This window comes from Leopardus geoffroyi, chromosome B4 (assembly GCF_018350155.1).
Source record: "Leopardus geoffroyi isolate Oge1 chromosome B4, O.geoffroyi_Oge1_pat1.0, whole genome shotgun sequence".
Taxonomy (NCBI): Eukaryota; Metazoa; Chordata; class Mammalia; order Carnivora; family Felidae; genus Leopardus; species Leopardus geoffroyi.
The window spans coordinates 74,036,354-74,049,353 of record NC_059341.1 but is presented as its reverse complement, the minus strand read 5'-3'; the positions used below and the strand labels follow the sequence as shown (position 1 = coordinate 74,049,353).

The 13,000-nt window shown below is 43.4% G+C and overlaps 1 long non-coding RNA gene across 1 annotated transcript; it reads left to right on the top strand.

Annotated features, from left to right (window-relative positions):
* The first annotated feature begins 10,574 nt into the window (after positions 1-10,574).
* Positions 10,575-11,161, top strand: LOC123591934. The gene is made up of 2 exons (XR_006709503.1): positions 10,575-10,668; positions 10,989-11,161. It is a non-coding gene; the product is annotated as an uncharacterized LOC123591934 (long non-coding RNA).
* Positions 11,162-13,000: the final 1,839 nt, after the last annotated feature.

Genomic DNA, 13,000 nt, shown 5'->3' with positions numbered 1-13,000 from the left:
ACTGTCTGCTGTAGTTGCTGCTCTAGCTGCAACAAAACAAGTACCTCTGAAGAATATATTTTCCAATAGTTCCACCCAGTGAACAACATCCTAAAGTCTTTGAAAAATACATACTGTGGTCCTTAAAACCAGATATAATACCTAAATTTTTCAAAATATGTTTAATATCATATCAAAAGAGCATATTAGAATGCAACGTTCTCAACTATGGTAAGCAAAGACCAGGTTTGCTTTGCATTCAATAACAACAACAAAAACCCCACATACTTTCTGCAGTCAAATCTGAAATACAGTAAAAACCTTGGATCGTGGGGCGCCTGGGTGGCGCAGTCGGTTAAGCGTCCGACTTCAGCCAGGTCACGATCTCGCGGTCCGCGAGTTCGAGCCCCTCGTCGGACTCTGGGCTGATGACTCAGAGCCTGGAGCCTGTTTCTGATTCTGTGTCTCCCTCTCTCTCTGCCCCTCCCCCGTTCATGCTCTGTCTCTCTCTGTCCCAAAAATAAATAAACGTTGAAAAAAAAAAATTAAAAAAAAAAAAAAAAAAACCTTGGATCGTAACTTGTTCTGCAAGTGTTCCCCAAGACAAGCAAACATTTGTAATAAATTTTAACTTGATAAACAAGCAATGTCTTGCAATATGGGTAGTACATGTTGCCGAACGTCACGTGATCACAGCTGAGCCGATGGTTTCTTGAAATTTGCTTTGCTACATGAGTGCTGTGGGTTACAAGCATGTTTCCAGAACGAATTATGCTTGCAAACCAAGGTTTTACCGTATTTTAAAGCAAAGTGAAATGCTCATCCTGAGCTCCCCACTTTCCAGAACCAAGTGATGCAAAAATCCCATATTCTTCACAAAAATCTGACTTGTCAGAGAAGACATTCAGCACCTTTTCTCTTCAATTCTTCTTTGTAAATTCAGGTAACAAAGTTTATGAAGTGCAAACATTTCAATTGCGTTTAAAAAGGCAAGGGAGGGGGTAAGTCTTTAACCAGGACTTCCCACAAAGTTTACTCTTCAGAGTCACAAGCAGCTTCGCCAGTTGGAAGAAGGAAATTAGAATACTACTTCTTAGATACATGTGCTCTCAACTTTTCTAAATGAAATTTCCAGGACAGAGGAACTTAACGCTCATTAAATCAGTACTCAGAAGGAACTTCTAATCATCATCAGATACATGTGTGTGTGAATTCATGTATGTATGTGTAAACATATACATTTTATATGGTTGTAATTGGCTAGGTTGAAGCATTCTGCAAATTATGGCCAATTGAGAATCAACTTTATAAACTAAGAATGACTGGTTAATTAACTAACTTCTGGCTCCTCCAAAATTCAGAAGGGTGGATTTTTTAGCCTAATGGATTAAAAGCGTTAAGTGCTAGGTACTTGCTGAGAGCACATCTGGAATCACTTTATCCCGAAACTGTTGTATAATGAGGTGCTAACATAGCCAACTATGGCTCACCCCCCACCGAAATGAGTGTGTGTGCCCTGGACTTAACCCCTTTTCAGTAGCAAGTTCAAATTCCAGAACAGCTTGTCCAGGGATCATGTTGGCAGGAATGTGCTTGTCTTGGAAACCTATAGACCAAAATATGCTCATCCTTAAGAAAAGTGGATCCTGCAGATAACAGAGACTGGCCAGTCGGTGTTCTCAGACGTCTCAGAACTGCCGGTTCTCCTACCCTCACCCTCTTTCCAACATCAAGCCCATCTTCTCTTCAGCACTACTTGTGACACAAAAGACAAGAAGCAAAAAGTTGTAAGGGGTCCTAACAAAATATCAGACCAAGACATTTGGGGAGAGGCACTTTTGAAAGAAGAGCAATTTTTCACAATGTCACTGATGAAGCATGTGAATTTACCATAGATTCCATGGTTGTCAATTCACAAGTTTTCTGGTGGAAATCAATGCATCTAACAGCTGCATAATTAGATTTATTAATTCCCATGACATGACATTCTAAAGTGGAACGAGAAGACAGGAGACCTGGGTTCTACCACCAGTCTTCCCACTAATCAGTAGTGCAACCAGGGATGTTATGTTCCAGCCTCAGCTGCTTCCCTTCATAAAATTAGTCAAATCTCTAAAACCCCTTCCAATTCAGAATCTTACACTCGACCTTTTATATTGAACCTCATATACATGTGTATGTGTAAATATACATATGTATATAAGTATATATATATTATTCATATTATATATATATATATACATATACACACACACACACACACACATACATACATATACATACATACATATATGGAGAAAGAGAGAGAGAGAGACAGATGCCAAACAACCTATTGAAGAGTAAGACAGGCATAAAAATCCAGATGCTGCTCTATCCCATTCAGACAATTCTTTGTTACCATTTCTTCCTCATACAGGCTACGTGGGGGGGGCTCACTGAGACAGGCCTTGACTTCCCATCACTTTATGCCCTCCGGTCTCTCATTTCCTTCCCACTTCTTTTAAAAGTTTTTTTTTTTAATGTTTATTTATTTATTTTAGAGAGAGCACAAACAGGGAAGGGGCAGAGAGAGGGAGAGAAAGAATCTCAAGCAGGCTCCATGCTGCCAGTGCAGAGCCTGACACGGGGCTCAAACCCACGAACCACGAGATCATGACCTGTGCTGAAATTGAGAGTCGGCACTTAACCGACTGAGCCACCCAGGCGCCTACCTTCCCACTTCTTAACCACCATCACACCAAAAGAGGTATAGTGCAGAAATTTGCAAAACTGTAAAACCATGCCATCCTTCTCCCTAAATGTTTTTATTTTGAGAAATACAGCTATTTTCACTTTAAAATGCTATTTATGGGACGCATGGGTGGCTCAGTTAGTTGTTTCCAACTTCAGCTCAGGCCATGATGTCATGGTTCATGAGTTCAAACCCCACATCAGGCTCTGCACTGACCATGTGGAACCTGCTCAGGATTCTCTGTCTCTCCCTCTCTCTCTGCACCTCCCCAGTCTCCCCCCACCCCCCCCACCCCCCTGAAACTCTCAAAATAAATAAACAAACTTAAAACAAACAAACAAATAAATAAAATGTTCTTTATGTTAGGGGCACCTGGGTGGCTCTGTTGGTTAAGTGTCCAACTCTTGATTTCAGCTCAGGTCATGATCTCAGGGTGGTGAGATCGAGCCCTGTGAGTTGTGCTCCAAGCTGCATGGAACCTGCTTAGGATTCTCTCTCTCTCCCTATCACTCTCTGCCCCTGTCCCTCCCCCAGGCTCATGCTCTCTCTCTCTCTCTCCCCCCCCAAAATTAAAAAAATGCATACATACATATATACATACATACATGTTATTTATATCAGCATATTATTTTTTAATGAATTAAATGTTTAAGTTTCTAATATGGTAAATATTAACAGATATAACTCACCTGAACAAACCCTTTGTGGTCTTCCATAATTTTTAAAAGTTTAAGAGGGGAGGGGTCTTAAGACCAGAAAGTTTGAGAACAGCTAGTGCAGTGGTTAAGATCACAAACTCCCGGGGTGCATGGGTGGCTCAGTTAGTTGAGTGTCCAATTCTTGATCTCAGCTCAGGTCATGATCTCACGGGTCATGAGATGGAGCCCCACCTCAGGCTCTGCGCTGACAGCATGGAGCCTACCTGGGATTCTCTGTCTCCCTCTCTCTCTCCCTTCCCGATGCTCAAGCACATGCAAGTTCTCTCTCTCTCCTCCCTCTCTGTCTCAAAGTAAATAAATAAACTTTAAAAAAAAAGATCACAAACTCCAGATCCAGACTGAGTTCAAATCCCACTTTTATCAATTAGAAGCTGTGTGACATTGGGGACAGCTGCTCAACATCTCTGTGCCTCAGTTTCCTCAACTATCACATGGGGATAATAATAACACAGCTTACCTCATAGGATTGTCCTGAGGCTTAAATAAGTTGGTACCTGTACTGTACTTAGAACTATTGACATTATCCATCACTCTCTTTGGTGTCCTTCCCTTCCTCTTCACTACTTCCATTCCCTTGTTCTCCCTCTTTCTCAGTCTCTCTCTCCTTTTTGCTTGGTTTGGTTTGATTGTTCTGGTCTGGTCTAACTATTGCAGCCTCTGCCGTAGGGCCAACAAGCAGCTGTACCTGGCACTGCTCATGCGAGGGCTAAAGGTGTAGCTGCTGGGTCCCCGCTCACAACCGCCACTCCCCTTCCCCTGTGCTGGGGCAGCCAGTTGTACTTTGAGTTTGCCCTTCACAGAAGCTCCATCAGCAAAAGACAACTGGAAAATCAAAGCAAGCGACGCTAAATTTTTTAAAACATGCTATGTCAGGTGAATTAAAATGTAAAGGAGAAACTTTAGCCTTAGGAATAATCAATGAAACAGAAGAAGGAAGTAGAGAGAAAATGCAAGCAATTACATTCACTCTTTAAAAGAAACCGTGGTATTTACCCAACCTCCTTTGACATTTTGACCTATTATTTTTCATTGCCTTCCAACACCCCTCATTCCCCAAGAACATTCAAGCCACCAACTCGTTTAAATATTCCGATGAACCAGATTCCCATCATATGCAGGTGACTGATAACCATTTAACCTTGTTGGGGGGTGGGGGGGGATGTCTCTGAGCTTTACTAATCAATATATAATCATAATGCCTTGGTTTTTGTTTTTTTTTTTTTTTTTAATTTTTTTTTTTTTTCCAACGTTTATTTATTTTTTGGGACAGAGAGAGGCAGAGCATGAACGGGGCAGGGGCAGAGAGAGAAGGAGACACAGAATCGGAAACAGGCTCCAGGCTCTGAGCCATCAGCCCAGAGCCCGACGCGGGGCTCGAACTCACGGACCGCGAGATCGTGACCTGGCTGAAGTCGGACGCTTAACCGACTGCGCCACCCAGGCGCCCCTTGGTTTTTTTTTTTAAGTTCATTTATTTATTTTGAGAGAGAGAAAGATAGAGAGGGGGAGGGGCAGAGAGAGAGAGAAAGACAGAAAATGCCAAACAGGCTCCACGAGGTCAGTGCAGAGCCGAACGAGGGGGCTGATCTCACGAACTGTGAGATGATGACCTGAGCCGAAAACAAGAGCCAGAAGAAGGGCACCTGGGTGTCTCGGTCAGTTAAGCGACCAGCTCAGATCATGATCTCCTGGGTTCGTGAGATTGAGCCCTGCGTCAGGCTCCCCACTGACAGCGTGGAGCCTGGTAGAGATTCTCTGTCTCCCTCTCTCTCCGTCCCTCCCTAGCTTGTACTCTCTCCCTCTAAGTAAATGAATAAACTTAAAAAAAAAAAAAAAAAAAAAAAGAGCTGGATACTTAACCAACTGAGTCACCCAGGCACCCCCATAATGCCTTGTTTTTATACTAGTCTTCTAATCTATTAAGTATTTTTACATAAATTTTCCTTTAATTCTTGACAATCAGCATGCTATTATTCCTTCTGTAGGGTTTAGGAAACTGAGGCTCAGAGAAGCTGGCAAATTTGCCCAAGACCACAAAACTTCGAACTGACAGAAATTAAACTGGAGTACAAATGAAAGTGGAGGATTTTTGAACCCAGGGGGCGTGGAAGAGATCTTGAGCAAGAAGGGGTGGGGTCTGCTGGGGAAAGGTGGGACTGGACTATTTTTGTCAGGGGGTTACCGCTTAAGCAAATCTGTGCCACTGTGGAAACAACCTCTACTGATTCCCCAGGGCTTTTCACAGCTTTTTCGTTGCCTCCATAACTCAAGCTATACACTCTTTAAGAACTTCAAGATTTACCTTTATTTTTTTATATACTAACTTGCACAGACTACCTTGGCAATACTGTTCTAAGGAGGAGTTTAATAAAGGTATGCTAGTATGTTTTATATTTGGGCTGCTTCTGAATAAAGTGTTTGTAAATTAAGAACTGTCTGTATTGCACGTGTGATGTCATTAAATATAGATTTGGACATTCCAAAACCATCTGGCATTTGTCCTTTACCAACATTACTGAGAATCTGAGTTTCTCAATTATGCAAGCTTAAAATGTACAGCCAAATCTAATGAATGTCAAACTTGTGCAGTGACTCAAGTTGATTAGAGCACTTGTACACAGAAAAAAACTAAGATTCACAAAGGATTGGTTGGGGGGGAATATTCACTTTAAGGGAAACAAAGAGGAGTCCTTTTGAACCATCAGTTCTGAATATGTTTAAATTTAAATTAAACAGTTTTAAACACAACTGTTAAGGAAGAAAATTTTATTCTATGTGAAATAACAGACATCTGAAATATGTGATGCTGGGGTGCCTGGGTGGCTCAGTCAGTTAAGTGTCCGACTTCAGCTCAGGTCATGATCTCATGGTTCGTGGGTTCGAGCCCCGTGTTGGGCTCTGCGCTAACAGCTCAGAGCCTGGAGCCTGCTTCAGATTCTGTGTCTCCCTCGCTCTCTCTCTGACCCTCCCCTGCTCGCTCTCGGTCTCTCTCTCAAATACAAATAAACATTTGAAATGTGTGATTTTTTTTAAGTTTATTTATTTTGAGAGAGATAGAGACAGCATAAGTGGGGAAGGGGCAGAGAGAGAGAGGGAGAGAGAAAAGGCTCCACAATGCCAGTGCAGGGCCCAACGCAAGGCTCGAACTCACAAAACCATGAGATCATGACCTGAGCCAAAACCAAGAGCTGGACACTTAACCAACTCAGCCACCCAGGCACCCCAAATATGATGTTCTTTGCATATAAAAGAACTAAGCAATCTGAAATATTTTTTAGTTAACAGTGACATAGTTAGGCCAATAAAAGTGTTCTACCTATTTTTTTTCATTTATCAGTTCTGTCCAAAAAAACTTTCTGCAGTCATGAAAATGTCTATTTCAATACCGTCCAATAGGGTACCCACAAGTCACACATAGCTATTGAGTACTTGAAAGATATATATACATACATATATATACATATAGTTAATGCTATAAGGAACTTGATTTTTAATTTTATTTAATTTTAATTAATTTAAATTTAAATAGCTTTGTGTGGCTAGTAGATGTGCATTGGACAGAGCAGTAATAAGGTCTCCTTCAGCAAAAAAATCCTATGATTCTATCATTCTAAGGATCCCAAATTGCAAGGTCAGGATTAAGCCTATGGTTATTAAACCTCTGACCATTAATTGGGTCCTGAAATAAAATTGGCCAACTAGACACAAAATTTTTCAGTTGTTTTTGTTCTTATTTAACATCGAAAAACTATAACATGCAAAATAACAAGTGGGCCAATGGCATATACACCCACTCAAACAAAACATGTATCCCTAGCCCTGGGTAGTTAATATCCAGTGGTAAACATAGATACATGTATACAAAATACAAGGAAAAGTTAGAAAGAAGGGAAGTTGGATGAGTTCACTACAGACCAAGAATGGACAGAGACTATGTTCCCCATGCGTACATTGGTCTCCTGGTTTCTGTTAAATCCCAACTCAGTATATTTCTACAAGAAGGTGGAAGGAAGAGGGGTGCCTGGGTGGCTCAGTCAGTTAAGTGTCCGACTTCAGCTCAGGTCATGACCTCATGGTTCATGAGTTCCAGCCCCACATTGGGTTCTGTGCTGACAGCTCAGAGCCTGGAGCCTGCTTCAGATTCTGTGTCTCCCTCCCTCTCTGCTCCTCCCCCACTCACACTCTGTCTCTCTCTCAAAAATAAACATTTAAAAAAAAATTTTTTTTAATAAAAATAAAAGAGAAGGTGGGAGGGAGGGAGGAAGAGAAGAAGGAAAGAAATCCATAGTATCTTCTTATTGAACATATCCAACATTCATGTTTCTTTTGGAAATTTCCTTTTCACTTTGCATTATGTCATCGACCATTTCAAGGGTATTCACTTCTCAAGCACATTTCAATCAATATATATTTAACAAATACTGACAACTGAAGAGTCTCATCCTCATTTTCCTGGAGGTTTTACTATTTACTAGGGGTTAAAGGTATTTGAAGACAAACCCTTCCGAGAAAAAGAAGTTCCTAAGTCAAATATTTCAATAATATTCCATGTAAGAAAAATGTAATAATACTGCCCTGGAATGCATGATTTCTTCATAAGTTTCTTTTTTAAATTGTGTGTGGTTTTCCACCCCAACTAAATTTAGACAACTCTTCAAAATAAACTTCAGGAAGACTAAATAAATAAAACGGGGGGAGGGAATTCCACCAAAATGTACATTTAATATTTTAGGACAATTATGTTTGTTAATGGGAAATTTCCACACCGTAGTGACCACTAGCATGGGATTTATCTCCAACAGTCTGGCTTCAAATTCCAGTTCCTCCACCTACAAACTGGATGGCCTTGGGCAAGTTATCTAACTTCAATTTCCCGACCTCTAAGTAATGAGGTAAGGTGTATAATAACCCCCACCATACAGTGTTGATGAATTAAATATTCACGCATTTATAAATAACTTGAAATAGCACCTATCCCAAGCAGTGCATGAACATTAGCTATTCTTTTTAGTTACAGTAATTCTAATTGCAGAAACCTATGGGAAAACAATATACATAGTTCCGGCACAAAAGTTAAAACCAAAGTGGAAAAGGCATCCAGCAAGTTCAGGAGCTTTTGCCTCGAAGTGGAAATGAGAGGAAAAGGCCCCAGAAGAGGCCTTGGGGAAACCTCAACAGAGCAAACCCACAAGGATGCCTTCCCAGGCAACGCATTTGGTAAACAAAGATCTTAACTTTCTAATTCAGGCTAGTTGTTTTTTGTTTTTTTTGTTTTTTTTTTTCCTTTTTATATTGTTTCCAAGTCTTTGATGGAACTTGAGGAAAAGGAAAAGGTCACAATTACTCGAAAGAACCTAAAAGGACACGAGAGATGAAACAGTAGGGAGTACTTCTGTAATAAATGTTTCCTTGCAAGAGCAGCGATAAGGGCGGGGTGTCTGTGTAATGTCTAATCAACACAGCAGAAGGGTAAGAGGAAATCTTTGGTATGCCAATTCCAAAAGTCGTCACGGGGGAACCATCTGGAACCAGCGCCACGACAACCCCCACGTCCACCGAAGCCTCAAGGGTCTCCTGGTGGGTCTGTGGGTTTAAACGGACAAATACCGGTGCCTGTGGGTCTCCCAGGCCACGGATGATGGCCCAAGGCCGCACCCTTCCTTCTGTCCGTCTGTCCCTCTCTGCCTCCCTCCGGTGCCCGCTTTCCAGCGCCGCGGCTGTCCACGTCAGGAGCCACGTACACAGGCACAGACAGACTCCAACAGGGCGTGACTGTTTCCCACACTGCGATCTCCCAAGCGGGGCATCCCCCAGCCGCCCGGCGCGTTCGCGAAAACCCCGCAGGACCTCAGCCCCCCTGTGGCTTTCCTCAAAGCACCCCGGAAGAACCCTGCCGTTTGAGGGCTATCTAGGTTTCCCCGTCGCAGGCAGGCGCAGGGCTCGCCCCGGGCGAGCGTGGCCCGCGAGCACTGCCCGCGAGCGCACGGCAGCCGCCCAGCAGGCCCCGGCCACGCAGGAGGGGCTCCCGCACCTCCGACGTCCTCCTCCACCCGCCTGCCCCGCACATCCCTCTCACTCTCCGCACCGTCCTCGCCCCTCCCCCGCTCCTTCTCCTCCACTGCACACTCGCTCCTCACCCCGTCGCTTCCCCGCCCGGGGCTCGGGAGGCGGCGCCTGGTGAATCACCGTCACGTGGGCCCCGGGTGCGCAGAGGCGGGCTGCGCCTCGGCGGCTCTGGCGCTCCGCGCCTTAGTGGAAAATTCCCGGAGACCTACTGGGGCTGCGCGCCGGAGGCCCCGCCCGCCGTCGCTTCCCTCCTTGCTGCCCCCCTGCCCCCGTCTTCCGGCCGCGGCCCGGCCCCGCCACTGCAGAGGTTCCTTTCTCCCCCGGGAGCCGCGCTGCGCAAGCCCCGCCCGCTGCAGCCCCCGGGCTGGCGCCGCCCGCGCCGCTCGCCCTCGGGTTGGCAGCCCTCGCTTCCTTCGCGCCCCTCCTTGGGGCTCCGAGCCGTGGCGCGGCCTTGCCCCCGACCTTGTGTGTAGCCGGCTGGCATCCTGAGAAGCCAGGAGCGGCGTCCTGGCGCCTCCGCCTTCGCCGCTGGGGCGCCGCAAGCCCCCTCAGTCCCGCCACCCCAGATCCGCATGACACGCCCTCCCCCCACCTCGGGTGGAGTGAAAGACAAAGGGAGAAGCCGGTTCCGATGGGCGTCTTGTCTTCCACTCAACGCACTGCGTTGTCGCTCAAACAAAGCACGTACTCGGCTCGATTTTTACTTAGCCCTACTTAACCACCAGGCAAATAAAAGTTATTTTCCCTTTCCCATAACATTCCTCACTTGGTTTTTCCAACCACGAATGAAATTTATTCCTGAGACAGCAACTTTGGAGAGTTCGTTGACCTCATCCACCCAGGGGTGACAAATGGCTACACAATGACATTATTTCACTCAAAAGGGGTGTGTTATGCGCGTGGTTCACCTCAAGAAAACAAATAACGTTTAACGGTTTCAGCGACTGGTTGGTTCTGGACTGTCCTTTTGGGTGGAAGACACTGAATGGGGTGGGGGGTTGAGAAGTGGTATCAGCGCCAGTTGTCCCAAAATGGGGTTACTTGGAACTGGATGCAGGCGTCTTAATCAGACACAGGGTGCCAAAGATTTCAGCCAAAACTGGGAGTTTTACCTGAGTAAGGATTCCAGAACCAAGCTCAGATATGCTTTTCATCTAAGAACCAGAATTACAGGTATGTTAATGTTAATAAACCCCTATTTGAGTATCTTAGCCTTGGGCAAAGAAAGTTGCAGAAACTCACTGAAGGCCGAACGTAAGTCCATTGTGGCCTAAGAGTGTTTTAAGCAGAACTCATCATTCAGTTTCTCTTTGGACAAGAAAACAGACCACTAACAAGCATAAAAATAAAGGTATTTTTAAATCGCCTTATTTTGGAAAATGTTAAGAGTCTGAAAATTTTAATTTTCAAAAGAACGGAGCATAGTATACTATTCGATAAAACATAAATCTTCTCTTTACTAAGTATAATGCCCATGTTGTCTTGTCTTCTAGCTTAATTCTTGATTCTTAGTGAAAACTTGGCACGTTCTAAATAACCTGGAAGCATGTACGTGAGAATTCACGTCTGCGATTTTGCTTTCACATTTCACTTTCCAAGCTACTTATTGCTAATTAGCAGGTGTCAGTGCAAGAACTATGGTCAATAAATCCTTCATCTTTCTGCAGTGTGTTCGTTCACATCCATTATTATATACCACACCTAGCAAAATAGACCATCCTAGGGTCACATGAAAAGGCCAATGGGTAAATACCACAAAAAGGTCATTAGTCAAGCCATTCCTTCCCCCTTTGCTTGGGGAGATGAGAAAAACAGCGTACTGATACTCTGGGAAGTTCTACAGTCCTGACAGAATTGAATACATTTATACTAAAATATCTGTAAAATTCTCTAATTTTTTTTTTCATTTTTAAAGTTGAGTTTCTGTGGGCACCAAGATTTTCCTTTTCTGACTGAAAAAATGAGGTGTGTACTTAACACAACGGTAATGCTTCCAAACATATGGCTTCACGATATACATCTTATGTTTTTTATGTATGACTATGTTACCTAATTCTGGTCATTTCGACCTGAGACATCTACAGCAGTCCTTCCAGGGAATGTTATTTCTCATAATAAAATTGACTCACGGAACTGACATTCCTTTCCTTGTCAGCGGATGTGGCCCTGTCTGCATATGACCCCTGAAACCACTGCAGTCAACATGTGTCCATGATAGGGGACATCTCCAGCATGTCAAAGATGTCAAAGTGAAGAAATGGTGAGCTGTTAATCTTTGAGGAGGTTATCAAGGCCAAGAATTAACCCTATGACTGCCCTGTCCATGGACTTCCTATTATATGAAATAGTATATGAGTCCTTATAACTTAAACCATTTTTAATTGCATATTGTGTTTCTTGCAATAAAAGGTTTTCTGCTGCTCACAACATCTCCGTGGTGGCCAGCCTCCAGGATAGCCCTAACCATCCTCACCTCCTGGCATTCACATCTTGAATAGGGCTTGCCAGTCAGGCCATCAGATAACTACAGACCTAGCTGTCAGCTGACAGCAACCTCATAGGAGACTTCAAGCCAAAACACAAAATTGAAACATGCCTAAAGTCACCAGCATGCTCACAATTAATAGTATTGCTTTGGGCTTGAGAGCTGTCTTACAAAGATAAAATAAATACAACACTTCATTTATTGAGCCCCTACTAAAAACAGAATGCCAAGAATAAAATACACCAAATGATAAGAAAAGGAAAAAAAGGGGTAAAGAGTCGAGTGAGGAATTTGTTGAGGAACTTGGGAAAGGCAAATGCTAAGAAATATGTAAGTCATTGGAATAAAGGGAGGGCTGTAGCTGGGGAAGGGTATTTCCTCACAATGCTAATATCAGGACCAGAATTTTGAATAATACTGTCCAGACAAGAATGTCAGCCTCTGTACATTGCAAAAGGTCATATTAATTAGGTGAAATGAAGCCATTAGAAAGCAAGTCTTGGGATCAGTTCTCACACTGGCTTACAGAAGACTGGGTTCAAGAAAAACCTGCCCTTTTCCACCATCAAGCTATTGCAACAGATGTTTATTCAGTTTCTTATTTGCTAGGCACTGAGTTAAATATACGAATTCACTAATTCACAGAACTCCTTCTGTATATCAGGTGCTGTTCCAGGCACTAAAGATTCAGTGATTAGCAAAACAAAGGACTTTTCCTCTTGGAGTTATCTCACAAAGGGGTCTGGCAGAGAGGCAGGAAGGGGGCGATCATAAACAAATAAACAAATGATCAAATAATATGTTTTCATACCATGAAAAAAATGCAATCAAAAATAACATAGGACAGTGGTGAAATGGAGATTTCATGCAAGGGGCAACTTTTGCTAGGGAATGGTCAAGGAAGTTTTTTCTTTCTTTGCTTTTTGAGGAAGTAACATTTCAACTGAGACCTAAGTGATGAGAAGACCACCACACAGATCCAGGCAAGGAGATTTCTAGGCAGAAGAAAGAGCAAGAGCA